General features: G+C 44.7%; 2 non-coding genes across 2 annotated transcripts; both read left to right on the top strand.

The window, feature by feature from the left end:
- Positions 1 to 285: 285 nt before the first annotated feature.
- trnar-ccg (transfer RNA arginine (anticodon CCG)) lies at positions 286 to 358 on the top strand. The gene has a single exon. It is a non-coding gene; the product is annotated as a tRNA-Arg (tRNA).
- A 9,537-nt stretch (positions 359 to 9,895) lies between these two features.
- On the top strand, positions 9,896 to 9,968 carry trnar-ccg (transfer RNA arginine (anticodon CCG)). The gene has a single exon. It is a non-coding gene; the product is annotated as a tRNA-Arg (tRNA).
- Positions 9,969 to 12,205: the final 2,237 nt, after the last annotated feature.

The raw sequence follows: 12,205 nt of genomic DNA, 5'->3' as shown, positions 1-12,205 counted from the left end.
TCACTACCTCCTAAGCAGAATCTTTCGCTGCTGCTTGTTGGATGTGGTTCCAATCAAGTGGGCGGTTTTGTCTTGGATTCTATCAAGCCTCTTGAGTGTTATTGGAGCTACACCCCCAGTTTCCACAACAAATGGAATCAAATAAATGTATGTCAAACAGGTGCAGCTTGGCTAGGGGAACGGCTAGTTCTGGAGCATAAGTCCTCAGTTTTATTGTTGGATTTGTGGCAAACCCTCCAATGATTACATGAACAGATTGCAAGATCCAGACACAATGCATGCATAGCCCCAGTGGCCTAATGGATAAGGCACTGGCCTCCGGAGCCAGGGATTGTGGGTTCAAGTCCCACCTGGGGTTCTATGGGTACCTGTCAAGTGTGGAATATTATAAAGCATCTATAGATTGTTGTCACAACTTGTGACAGCAAGCTTTTCTTGTAACTGAGTGACCAATCACAATACCTTCTGAACAGCATCTTTCTCTGCTGCTTGTTGGATGTGACTCCAATCAAGTGGGCTGTTTTATCCTGGATCCTATCAAGCTTCTTGAGTGTTGTTGGAGCTGCACCCACCCAGGCATAGAGCAATGTTATCCCAACACACAGGGAACACTGTCACTGCTGCAGTTTCCACAACAAATGGAATCAAATAAATGTATGTCATGAAAGGAGGCTGTCTAGCCACTCTGGTTATACAGACAGAAATAAGCTGTCGAACCTGATCGCACTTTACAATTCCAGCTCCAACACAATATGGATGTGATGCTTCAAGTACTTCAATAACAGTTACAACATTGGCATCTATCCAAAAATGTGGAAATCTGCTCAGGTATGTCCTGTATGTAAAAAGCAGGACAAATCCAACCTGGCTAATTACCATCTCATTGGTCTGCTCTTGATCATCAGTAAAATGATGGAAGGTTCATCAACTATCAAGCAGCTCCTGCTCAGCAATAACCTGTTCGGTGATGCCCAGTTTAGGTTCCACTGGAGCCACTCAGCTCCTGACCTCATGGCAGCCTTGGTTCAAACATGGACAAATGAGCTGAATTCCAGAGGTGAAGTGAGAGTGACAGCCCTCGACATCAAGGCTGCATTCAAATGAGTGTGGCATCAATGAACCCTAGCTAAACTAAAACCAATGGGTATTGGGGGGAAACTGTCCACCAGTTGGAGTCATACCTGGCACACAGAAAGATAGCTGTGGTCACTGGAGGGTCAGTCATCTCAGCTTCAGGACATCGCTGCAGGAGTCCCTGAGTGTGGTGTTCTCGGTCCTACTACCTTCAGCTGCTTCATCCATGACCTTCCCTCCATCACTAGGTCAGAACTGGGGATGTTCGTTGATGATTACACAATGGTCAGCAGCATTCATGACTCCTCAGATACCAAAGCAGTCCATGTTCAAATGCAACAAAATCTGGACAATGTCCAGGCATGGGCTGACAAGTGACAAGTCACATTAATGCCACACACATGCCAGGCAATGACCATCTCCCACAAGAAACAATGGAACCATCACTCCTTGACATTCAATGGTGTTACCATCACTGAATCCTGCCCCCACCCTCCCCCTATCAACATCCTAGGAGTTACCATTGACTAGAAACTCAACTGGACTCACCACATAAACACAGTGGTTACAAGAGCAGGTCAAAGGCTAGGAATACTACGGTGAGTGTCTCATTTCTTGACTCCCCAAAGCCTATCCATCATCTACATAAGCATAAGTTAGGTGTATGATGGAATACTCCCCACTTGCCTGGGTGAGTGCAGCTCCAACACCACCCAAGAACCTTGACGCCATCCAGGGCAAAACTCCCCACATCCACAAGCATCCACTCCCTCCATCACCAAAGCTCAGTAGCAGCAGTGTGTACTATCTATAAGATACACTGCAGAAATACACCAAATATCCTTAAACAGCACTTTCCAATCCCAGAGTTACTTCCACCTAAAACAACAAGGGCAGCAGGTGAATGGGAACACCATCACCTGCAATTTCCCATCCAAACCATTTGGAAATATATTGCTGTTCCTTCACTGTCACTGGGTCAAAATCCTGGAATTTTCTCTGAAATGGCATTGTGGGTCAACCCACAGCATGTGGACTGAAGTGTTCAAGAAGGCAGCTCACCACCACCTTCTCAAAGGCAACTAGATACGGGTGATAAATGCTGTCCAGCCAGTGATGCCCACATCCCACAAATGAAAAATGATTTCTCCCTTCTAACTCCTTTCTAATCCTCTAATCCAACTGTTTCAATCTGTGTTAGCTGGTAATTTATGCTTTTTCAACAGGAAACAAATTCTTCCTATCCACTTCCTTAGATCCTCTTGGTTTTAGGAGGGCTTCTGTAGCACAGTGATAAGTGTGTTCAAGTCTCACCTGCTCCAGCTGTGATAGCACATCTAACCAGGCTGGTGAAGGAAATACCTCCTTGTGATTTTAATTCATCTATGAAATACCTGCATGAACTGGTTGGGCTTAATGACCTCTTTCCGTGCTGTACATTCAGAGTAAACTTCTGAAGCCTCTTCTGTTTCAAATTTAACACGTCAAGCCCATCCAATCATGGGCAGAATTCTCCATTTCTAGCATTGGTTGGGGATCCCAGCACAGATTTTGCAGCAACTTCACTGTCACCTTCCTCCAACTTGACTTCATATCCATTGGGTAAAAAGTGAGGTCTGCAGATGCTGGAGATCAGAGCTGAAAATGTGTTGCTGGTTAAAGCACAGCAGGTCAGGCAGCATCCAAGGAACAGGAAATTCGACATTTCGGGCCAGAGCCTTTCATCAGGAATTTCCTCCTTTTAGCAGGGAGACTAGAACTGAATGCAGTGTTCCAAAAGTGGCCTAACCAATGAATATACCTGTACAGCCGCAGCATGACCACCAATTCCTATACTCAGTGCACCAACCAATAAAAGCAAGCACACCAAATGCCTTCTTCACAATCCTGTCTGTCTGCAACTCCACTTTAAAGAAACCATGAACCTGCACTCCAAGGTCTCTTTGTTAAGGAGAATTCTGGGTAATCCAAGATGGAGGATGGGAAACATTGTGACTGGAAGAGCTATTCCTTTTTTAGAGGTTTTTTCAGTGTTGGAGCTGACATCCTCAAATTGCAGGAGCAGTAATTAATGTTTTGTAAATTATTGTGTTGTTTTCGAACTTTGGGGGAAAAAAAATCAAAACAATGGCACTTCACTGTGAGTCCATCCGCAGCTCCAGAGCCAACATGCGGTCTAACAAGAGTTGCAACTGAACACACTTCTTGCAAGTGTAAGAGTCAGGGACTTCAGCCACATGCCTGAGCTCTCACATCAAGCAAGAGGCATGCGCCACGGATCTGAGGTCCCCTGCTATTGTAAGCCTTAGCTTTATATCAACTAACTAATACCAAACAATGCACATAAATACATAAAATAAAAGAAACGCCTTACTTTACAGAGTCCTTTTCTTCTGGTTAGAGCAGGGGTGCTGGAGGGAGATAGTACACGTGTAGTATCTCAGGTTTAGCTGCTGCCCAAATATATGGACAATTGGACTGCATTCTGGGGAAGGTGGGACCTGTACAAGCAGGACGGGTTGCACCTGAACCAGAAGGGTACCAATATCCTGGGAGGTAGGTTTGCTCGCACTCTTCGGGGGGGTTTAAACTAATTTGGCAGGGGGATGGGATCCAGACTTGTAGTCCAGCAAGTAGGTTAGCTGTTTTTCAGGATGTCCAAGAATGTAGGGAGGCTGTGGAGGAGGTAGCACTGACAGGGAATATTTGCGGACACAGAGCTGGGCTCAAGTGTGTATACTTCAACGCAAGGAGTATCAGAAATAAGGTGGGTGAACTTAAGGCGTGGATTGGTACTTGGGATTACGATGTTGTCGCCATCATGGAAACGTGGACAGAAGAGAGACAGGAATGGTTATTGGAGGTTCCTGGTTACACATGTTTCAGCAAGATTAGGGAGGGTGGTAAAAAAGGAGGGGGGTGGCATTGCTAATTAGAAATGGTATAATGGCTGCAGAAAGTTCGAGGGGGATCTGCCTTTGGAGGTAGTATGGGCTGAAGTCAGAAATAGGAAAGGAGCAGTCACCTTTTTGGGTATTTACTATAGGCCCCCCAATAGCAGCAGAGATGTGGAGAAACAGATTGGGAAACAGATTTTGGAAAGGTGCAGAAGCCACAGGGTAGTAGTCATGGGCGACTTCAACTTCCCAAATATTGATTGGAAGCTCTTTAGATCAAGTAGATTGGATGGGGCGGTGTTTGTGCAGTGTGTCCAGGAAGCTTTTCTAACTCAGTGTGTAGATTGTCCGACCAGAGGGGAGGCCATATTGGATTTGGTACTCGGTAACGAACCGGGACAAGTGATGGGCTTGTTAGTACGTGAGCATTTTAGTGATGGTGACCACAATTCTGCGACTTTCAACTTGGTTATGGAGAGAGATAGGCGCGTGCAACAGGGTAGGTTTTACAATTGAGGGAAGGGTAAATATGATGCTGCAAGACAGGATCTGAGGAGCATAAGTTGGGAGCATAGGCTGTCAGGGAAGGATGTCATTGAAATGTGGAACTTTTTCAAGGAACAGATATGACTTGTCCTTAATATGTGTGTACCTGTCAGGCAGGAAAGAGATGGTCGTGTGAGGGAACCTTGGTTGACAAAGGAGGTTGGAATGTCTAGTAAAGAGGAAGAAGGAGGCTTACATAAAGTTGAGGAAACAAGGTTCAGACGGAGCATTGGAGGGATACAGGATAGCCAGGAGGGAGCTGAAGAAAGGGATTAGAAGAGCTAAGAGAGGGCATGAAAAATCTTTGGCGGGTAGGATCAAGGATAGCCCCAAGGCCTTTTATGCGTATGTGAGAAACATGAGAATGACGAGAACAAGGGTAAGTCGATCAAGGACAGTAGTGGGAGATTGTGTATTGAGTCGGAAAAGATAGGCGAGGTCTTGAATGAGTATGTTTCTTCAGTATTTACAAATGAGAGGGACCGTATTGTTGAAGAGGAGAGTATGAAACGGACTGGTAAGCTAGAGGAGATACTTGTTAGGAAGGAAGACGTGTTGGGCATTTTGAAAAACTTGAGGATTGGTAAGTCCCTCTGGCCTGACGGGATATATCCTAGGATTATGTGGGAAGCAAGAGAGGAAATTGCAGAGCCATTGGCAATGATCTTTTCGTCTTCACTGTCAATGGGGGTGGTACCAGGGGACTGGAGAGTGGCGAATGTTGTGCCCTGTTCAAAAAAGGGAATAGGGATAATCCCGGGAATTACAGGCCAGTTAGTCTTACTTCGGTGGTAGGCAAAGTAATGGAAAGGATACTGAGGGATGGGATTTATGAGTATCCGGAAAGACACTGCTTGATTAGGGACAGCCAGCAAGGATTTGTGAGGGGTAGGTCTTGCCTTACAAGTCTTATTGAATTCTTTGAGGAGGTGACCAAGCATGTGGATGGGGGTAGAGTAGTGGATGTAGTGTACATGGATTTTAGTAAGGCATTTGATAAGGTTCCCCATGGTAGGCTTATGGGGAAAGTCAGGAGGCATTGGATAGTGGGAAATTTGGCCAGTTGGATAGAGAACTGGCTAACCAGTCAAAGTCAGAGAGTGGTGGTAGATGGTAAATATTCAGCCTGGAGCCCAGTTGCAAGTGGAGTTCCGCAGAGATCAGTTCTGGAACCTCTGCTGTTTGTAATTTTTATTAATGACTTGGAAGAGGGAGTCGAAGGGTGGGTCAGTAAATTTGCAGACGATACGAAGATTGGTGGAGTTGTGGATAGTGAGGAGGGCTGTTGTCAGCTGCAAAGGGACTTACCTTGTTCAAGAAGAGGAGTAGGGATAACCCTAGTAACTATAGGCCGGTGAGTCTTACCTCTGTTGTGGGCAAAGTCTTAGAGAGAATTGTAAGGGATAGGATTTATGAACATCTGGATAGGAATAATATGATCAAGGATAGTCAGCATGGTTTTGTGAAGGGCAGGTCATGCCTCACAAACCTTATTGAATTCTTTGAGAAGGTGACTAAGGAGGTGGACGAGGGTAAAGCGGTAGATGTGGTGTATATGGATTTTAGTAAGGCATTTGATAAGGTTCCCCATGGTAGGCTACTGCAAAAAATACGGAGGTATGGCATTGAGGGTGAGTTGGAGGTTTGCATTAGGAAATGGCTGGCTGGAAGAAGACAGAGGGTGGTATTTGAATGTAAGGGTTCATCTTGGAGTGCAGTTACCAGCGGTGTTCCGCAAGGATCTGTTTTGGGACCATTGCTGTTTGTCATTTTTATAAATGACCTGGAGGAGGGGCTAGAAGGTTGGGTGAGCAAGTTGCGGATGATACGAAAGTCGGTGGATTTGTTGATAGTGAGGAAGGATGTGGCAGGTTACAGCGGGATATAGATAAGCTGCAGAGCTGGGCAGAAAGGTGGCAAATGGAGTTCAATGTCGCTAAGTGTGAAGTGATTTACTTTGGTAAGAGTAACAAGAAGATGGAGTGCTGGGCTAATGGTCGGATACTTGATAGTGTGGATGAGCAGAGGGATCTTGGTGTCCATGTACATGGATCTCTGAAAGTTGCCACCCAGGTAAATAGTGCTGTGAAGAAGGCATATGGCGTACTGGATTTTATTGATAGAGGAATAGAGTTCCGGAGTCCTGAGGTCATGTTGCAGTTGTATAAGACTCTGGTGCGGCCGCATCTGGAGTATTGTGTGCAGTTTTGGTCGCCATACTGTGTAAAGGATGTGGAGGCACTGGAACGGGTGCAGAGGAGGTTTACCAGGATGTTGCCTGGTATGGTAGGAAGACCGTATGAGGAAAGGCTGAGGCACTTGGGGCTGTTTTCATTGGAGAAAAGAAGGTTTAGGGGTGACTTGATAAAGGTGTACAGGATGATTAGGGGTTCAGATAGGGTTGACCATGAGAACCTTTTTCCATGTATGGAGTCAGATATTGCGAGGGGGCATAGCTTTAAATTAAGAGGTGGTAGGTATCGGACTGATGTTAGGGGTAAGATTCTTTACTCAGCGAGTCGTGAGTTCACTGCCAGTAACAGTGGTGGACTCTCCCTCTTTATGGGGATTTAAACGGGCATTGGATAGGCATATGGAGGATAGTGGGCTAGTGTAGGTTAGGTGGGCTTGGATCGGCGCAACATTGAGGGCCAAAGGGCCTATACTGCGCTGTATTTTTCTATGTCCTATGTTTTTCTATGTTCTAGATATGATACAGAGCTGGGCTGAGGAGTGGCAGATGGAATTCAACCCTGTCAAGTGTGTGGTTGTCCGTTTTGGAAGGACAAATAAGAATCCGGAATACCCGGTTAATGGTAGGGTTCTTAGTAAGGTGGAGAAGCAGAGGGATCTTGGGGGCTATGTTCATAGCTCTTTGAAAGTTGCCACTCAGGTGGATAGAATTTGTAAGAAGGCCTATGGTATATTAGCGTTCATTAGCAGAGGGATTGAATTCAAGAGTCGTGAGGTGATGTTGCAGCTGTACAGGACCTTGGTAAGGCCACATTTGGAGTACTGTGTGCAGTCCTGGTCGCCTCATTTTAGGAAAGATGTAGAAGCTTTGGAGAGGGTGCAGAGGAGATTTACCAGGCTGTTGCCTGGAATGGAGAATAGGTCATACGAGGATAGGTTGAGAGTGCTAGGCCTTTTCTCATTGGAACAGCGAAGAATGAGGGGTGACTTGATAGAGGTTTATAAGATGATCAGGGGAATAGATAGAGTAGGTAGTCAGAGACTTTTTCCCCGGGTACAACAAAGTGTTATAAGGGGACATAAATTTAAGGTGAAGGGTGGAAGGTATAGGGGGGATGTCAGGGGTAGTTTCTTTACCCAGAGAGTGGCGGGGGCACAGAATGTGCTGCCTTGTGGGAGTGGCAGAGTCAGAATCATTGGTGACCTTTAAGCGGCAATTGGATAGGTACATGGATAGGTGCTTAAGCTAGGACAAATGTTCGACACAACATCGTGGGCCGAAGGGCCTGTTCTGTGCTGTATTGTTCTATGTTCTATGTTCTATACTAAGTCCTTTACTTCCTGGCAACCTCCTGGTCTCAAATGCCACCTCCGCTCTGTCTCCCGTGCTCCTGGACAGCTGATAATGAAGAAATAATTTTTAAAAAGCTCAACATTTAGCAACTTCAAGAGGCAAACAGACTAACAAACCTCCAACAATGCTTTCACCAAAATCACCAAGCAGTTCATTTGTATAGAATGGAGGGAATGTCAAAAGAGCTGAAGGCTGTCGTCATCTCATGCTGTGAAGAAGCCATCAGCTGCAAGACCGGGAAACACCAAAAGAGGTGCGATGAGCATGACCACATCATCCAAGATCTTATTGATAAGAAGAGGAAAGCTCTCCCTGTGTGGAAAAACAACATCACCAGTAATGCAAAGAGTAGAACTCATCAAACAACAAAGGTGCAGTTACAAAGAAGATCTAGGGAAATCAAGAACCAATGATGGATTGAGAAACCTAAGAAGCCACAGCTCCTTCCTGGCAATCATGATACCTAGAACTTTTCCACTACCATCAATATGTCCCAATATATGGACCAATCATCTTTGGTCTCAAACCGGTGAGGAGTAATGAGTCATTTTGAGTCACAGAGAAAACATCAGCCTCCAATGAACAGCACATTTTTAAAAACTCCTAACCTGGATATAATCACCAATGAGGACATGTACGAGGAAATCATCCAACTCACCATCAAAGATGGTCTTGGATTCCCTCTTTACGTTGTAGAAGTCGAAACTGACAATAGACATATGAAGCATGGAAAAGCTGCAGGAGTATAGCATTCAGCAGAGATATTCAAACTTGGAGGAGCTGATTTATCCATCATCTCTATGGATGTTGACATGTTTTTCACTGCTCTACAATTCTCAGAGAAATTCCGGGAACAATACCAACTGTTCTACATCACCCATATCAATCTGACCAAGGATTTTGACTCAGTCACTTGGGGATTGGTATGGAAGATCTCCTAAAAGCCAGCTGTCCAACGAAATTCAGCAACATCCTCCATCTCCTCCACCCAAGATGTCAGCGACGGTTCTCATTGATGATAATATGACAGAATTGTTTAAGGTCAAAGACAGAGGTCAAACAGAGATGTATCAATGCTCCAGCATTTTCTCTATCTTCATCGCGGCCATTCTTCCCATTGTCAAGATTCTCTGCATCAGCTGGGAAGACAGGCAGACTAACATTGGTCTCCTTGAAGCAGCCAATAGCATGGGCTGTTGATCTTGGCCATGATCATCCAAAATTCATTCTGCTGGACCGTCCACATGCTTAGGATGCCTGAGATTTGACTGCCAAAATAAATGTTCTCCCAGCTCAAGGAAGGCACTCAAACGAAAGGGGGACAAAGCAAGCATTTCTGATTCCCTGAAGGCTGCCCTCAAGAAATATATTAAGGTAAAACTGACAGGGAAGATAGACAGGGAAGAGGCATATTTATAGTGGTGAAGGAATTAGAGACGAAACAAAATGTCAGAATAATTAGAGAATAATTCAAAATTTGAAAATCATCAAATTGAATAAATTGGAGTTGCTTGAAAAGTTAGAATATTATCCGATGTCACTGAAACTATCAAAGCAACTTTCAAAAGCAATTAGAGATCCATAAATTGAATTGTGACTAGCAGATACTGCACACTGCCCGATATGACAGTAGCTATCTAGTTTGGATTTACATATTGGGCAATTTTCCATATTGTCAGGTAGTTGCCAGTGTTATGGATGTACAGGTATAGATTGGCTAGGGAAATGGCTAGTTCTGGAGCATAAGTCTTCAGTTTTACTGTTGGAAGTGTGGCAAACCCGCCAATGATTACAGAAGCAGATTGGAAGATCCAGATTGTATGTATGCATAGCCCCAGTGGCCTAATGGATAAGGCATTGGCCTCCGGAGCCAGGGATTGTGGGTTCAAGTCCCACCTGGGGTGCTGTGGGCTCTTGTCAAGAGTCTAATGCAGGTTAGTATCTCTGGATTGTTGTCACAACTTGTGGCAGCATGCTTTTCTTGTAACTTGTTGGCCAATCTCAATATCTCCTGAGCAGCATCTTTCTCTGCTGCTTGTTGGATGTGGTTCCAATCAAGTGGGCTGTTTTCTCCTGGATGGTGTCAAGCTTCTTGAGTGTTGTTGGAGCTGCATCCACCCAGGCATAGAGCAACGTTATCCCAACACACAGGGAACACTGTCATTGCTGCAGTTTCCACAATGGAATCAAATAAATGTATGACATGAAAGGATGCTATCTGTCTAACCTGATTGCACTTTCCAATTTCAGCTCCAACACAATATGGATGTGATGCTTCAAATACTTAAGCTCTTCTATAACAGTTACAACACTGGCATGAGCTGGTTGGTCTGAATTACCTCTTTCTATGCCGTACATTCAGAGGCCATCCAATCATCGCCAACCATTCGTTAATCTCTCAGATCGTTCAGCCAAATATCCAAGATGTGGTGTCATAGAGACTGTGGTCAGAGAAAATAAGGTACTCAGGAACAAAGAACTACAAAGTCACTGTGACAAGATAAAATTGTAGGAAAATTGTGGCAAATTGGTTTTGGCATGCTAAATATTCAGCCACCCATTTTGCATCAGTCAGGGACATTTTTGATATGGCCAACAGTTAGAAGGAATGGGAGTCCAAAGTGGAAATTTAGAAGAACATTGGCAGAAATGGAGAATTCTGCCCACGATTGGATGAGCTCGGCACGTTAAGTTTGAAATAGAAGAGGCTGCAGAAGTTTACTACAGAATGGAAAGAGGTCATTCAGCCCAACCAGTTCATGCAGGTATTTCATAGATGCATTAAGATCACAAGGAGGTTTTTTTCTTTACTAGCCTGGTTAGGTGTGCTATCACAGCTTAGGCTTAGTACTAGCTGTTCCCCAAGCCAAACTGCACCTGTATACCTGTAACACTGGCAACTACCTGACAATGTGGTAGCAAGGTAAATCCAAACTAGATAATTACTACCATATCGGGCAATATGCAGCATTCTGCCAGTCACAATTCAATTTATGGATGTGTAATTGCTTTTGCTAAAGCCAAGAGGATCTAAGCAAGTGGATCAGAAGAATTGGTTTCCCATGCCTGGACATTGTCCAGATCTTGTTGCAATTGAACATGGACTGCTTCAGTGTCTGAGGAGTCATGAATGGTGCTGAACACTGTGCAATTATCAGCAAACATCCCCAGTTCTGACCTAGTGATGGAGGGAAGGTCATTGATGAAGCAGCTGAAGGTAGTAGGATCGAGAACACCACACTCAGGGACTCCTGCAGCGATGTCCTGAAGCTGAGATGACTGACCCTCCAGTGACCACAGCTATCTTTCTGTGTGCCAGGTATGACTCCAACTGGTGGACAGTTTCCCCCCAATACCCATTGGTTTTAGTTTAGCTGGGGTTCATTGATGCCACACTCATTTGAATGCAGCCTTGATGTCGAGGGCTGTCACTCTCACCTCACCTCTGGAATTCAGCTCATTTGTCCATGTTTGAACCAAGGCTGCCATGAGGTCAGGAGCTGAGTGGCTCCAGTGGAACCTAAACTGGGCATCACCGAACAGGTTATTGCTGAGCAGGAGCTGCTTGATAGTTGATGAACCTTCCATCATTTTACTGATGATCAAGAGCAGACCAATGAGATGGTAATTAGCCAGGTTGGATTTGTCCTGCTTTTTACATACAGGACATACCTGAGCAGATTTCCACATTTTTGGATAGATGCCAATGTTGTAACTGTTATTGAAGTATCTGAAGCATCACATCCATATTGTGTTGGAGCTGGAATTGTAAAGTGCGATCAGGTTCGACAGCTTATTTCTGTCTGTATAACCAGAGTGGCTAAACAGCCTCCTTTCATGACATACATTTATTTGATTCCATTTGTTGTGGAAACTGCAGCAGTGACAGTGTTCCCTGTGTGTTGAGATAATATTGTTCTATGCCTGGGTAGATGCAGCTCCAACAACACTCAAGAGGCTTGATAGGATCCAGGATAAAACAGCCCACTTGATTGGAGTCACATCCAACAAGCAGCAGAGAAAGATGCTGCTCAGAGGTATTGTGATTGGTCACTCAGTTACAAGAAAAACTTGCTGTCATAAGTTGTGACAACAATCCACAGATGCTTTACAAAGTTCCACACTTGACAAGTGCCCCTAG

Source organism: Hemiscyllium ocellatum, chromosome 12 (genome assembly GCF_020745735.1).
Source record: "Hemiscyllium ocellatum isolate sHemOce1 chromosome 12, sHemOce1.pat.X.cur, whole genome shotgun sequence".
NCBI lineage: Eukaryota > Metazoa > Chordata > Chondrichthyes > Orectolobiformes > Hemiscylliidae > Hemiscyllium > Hemiscyllium ocellatum.
This window is presented reverse-complemented; position numbering and strand designations above follow the sequence as displayed.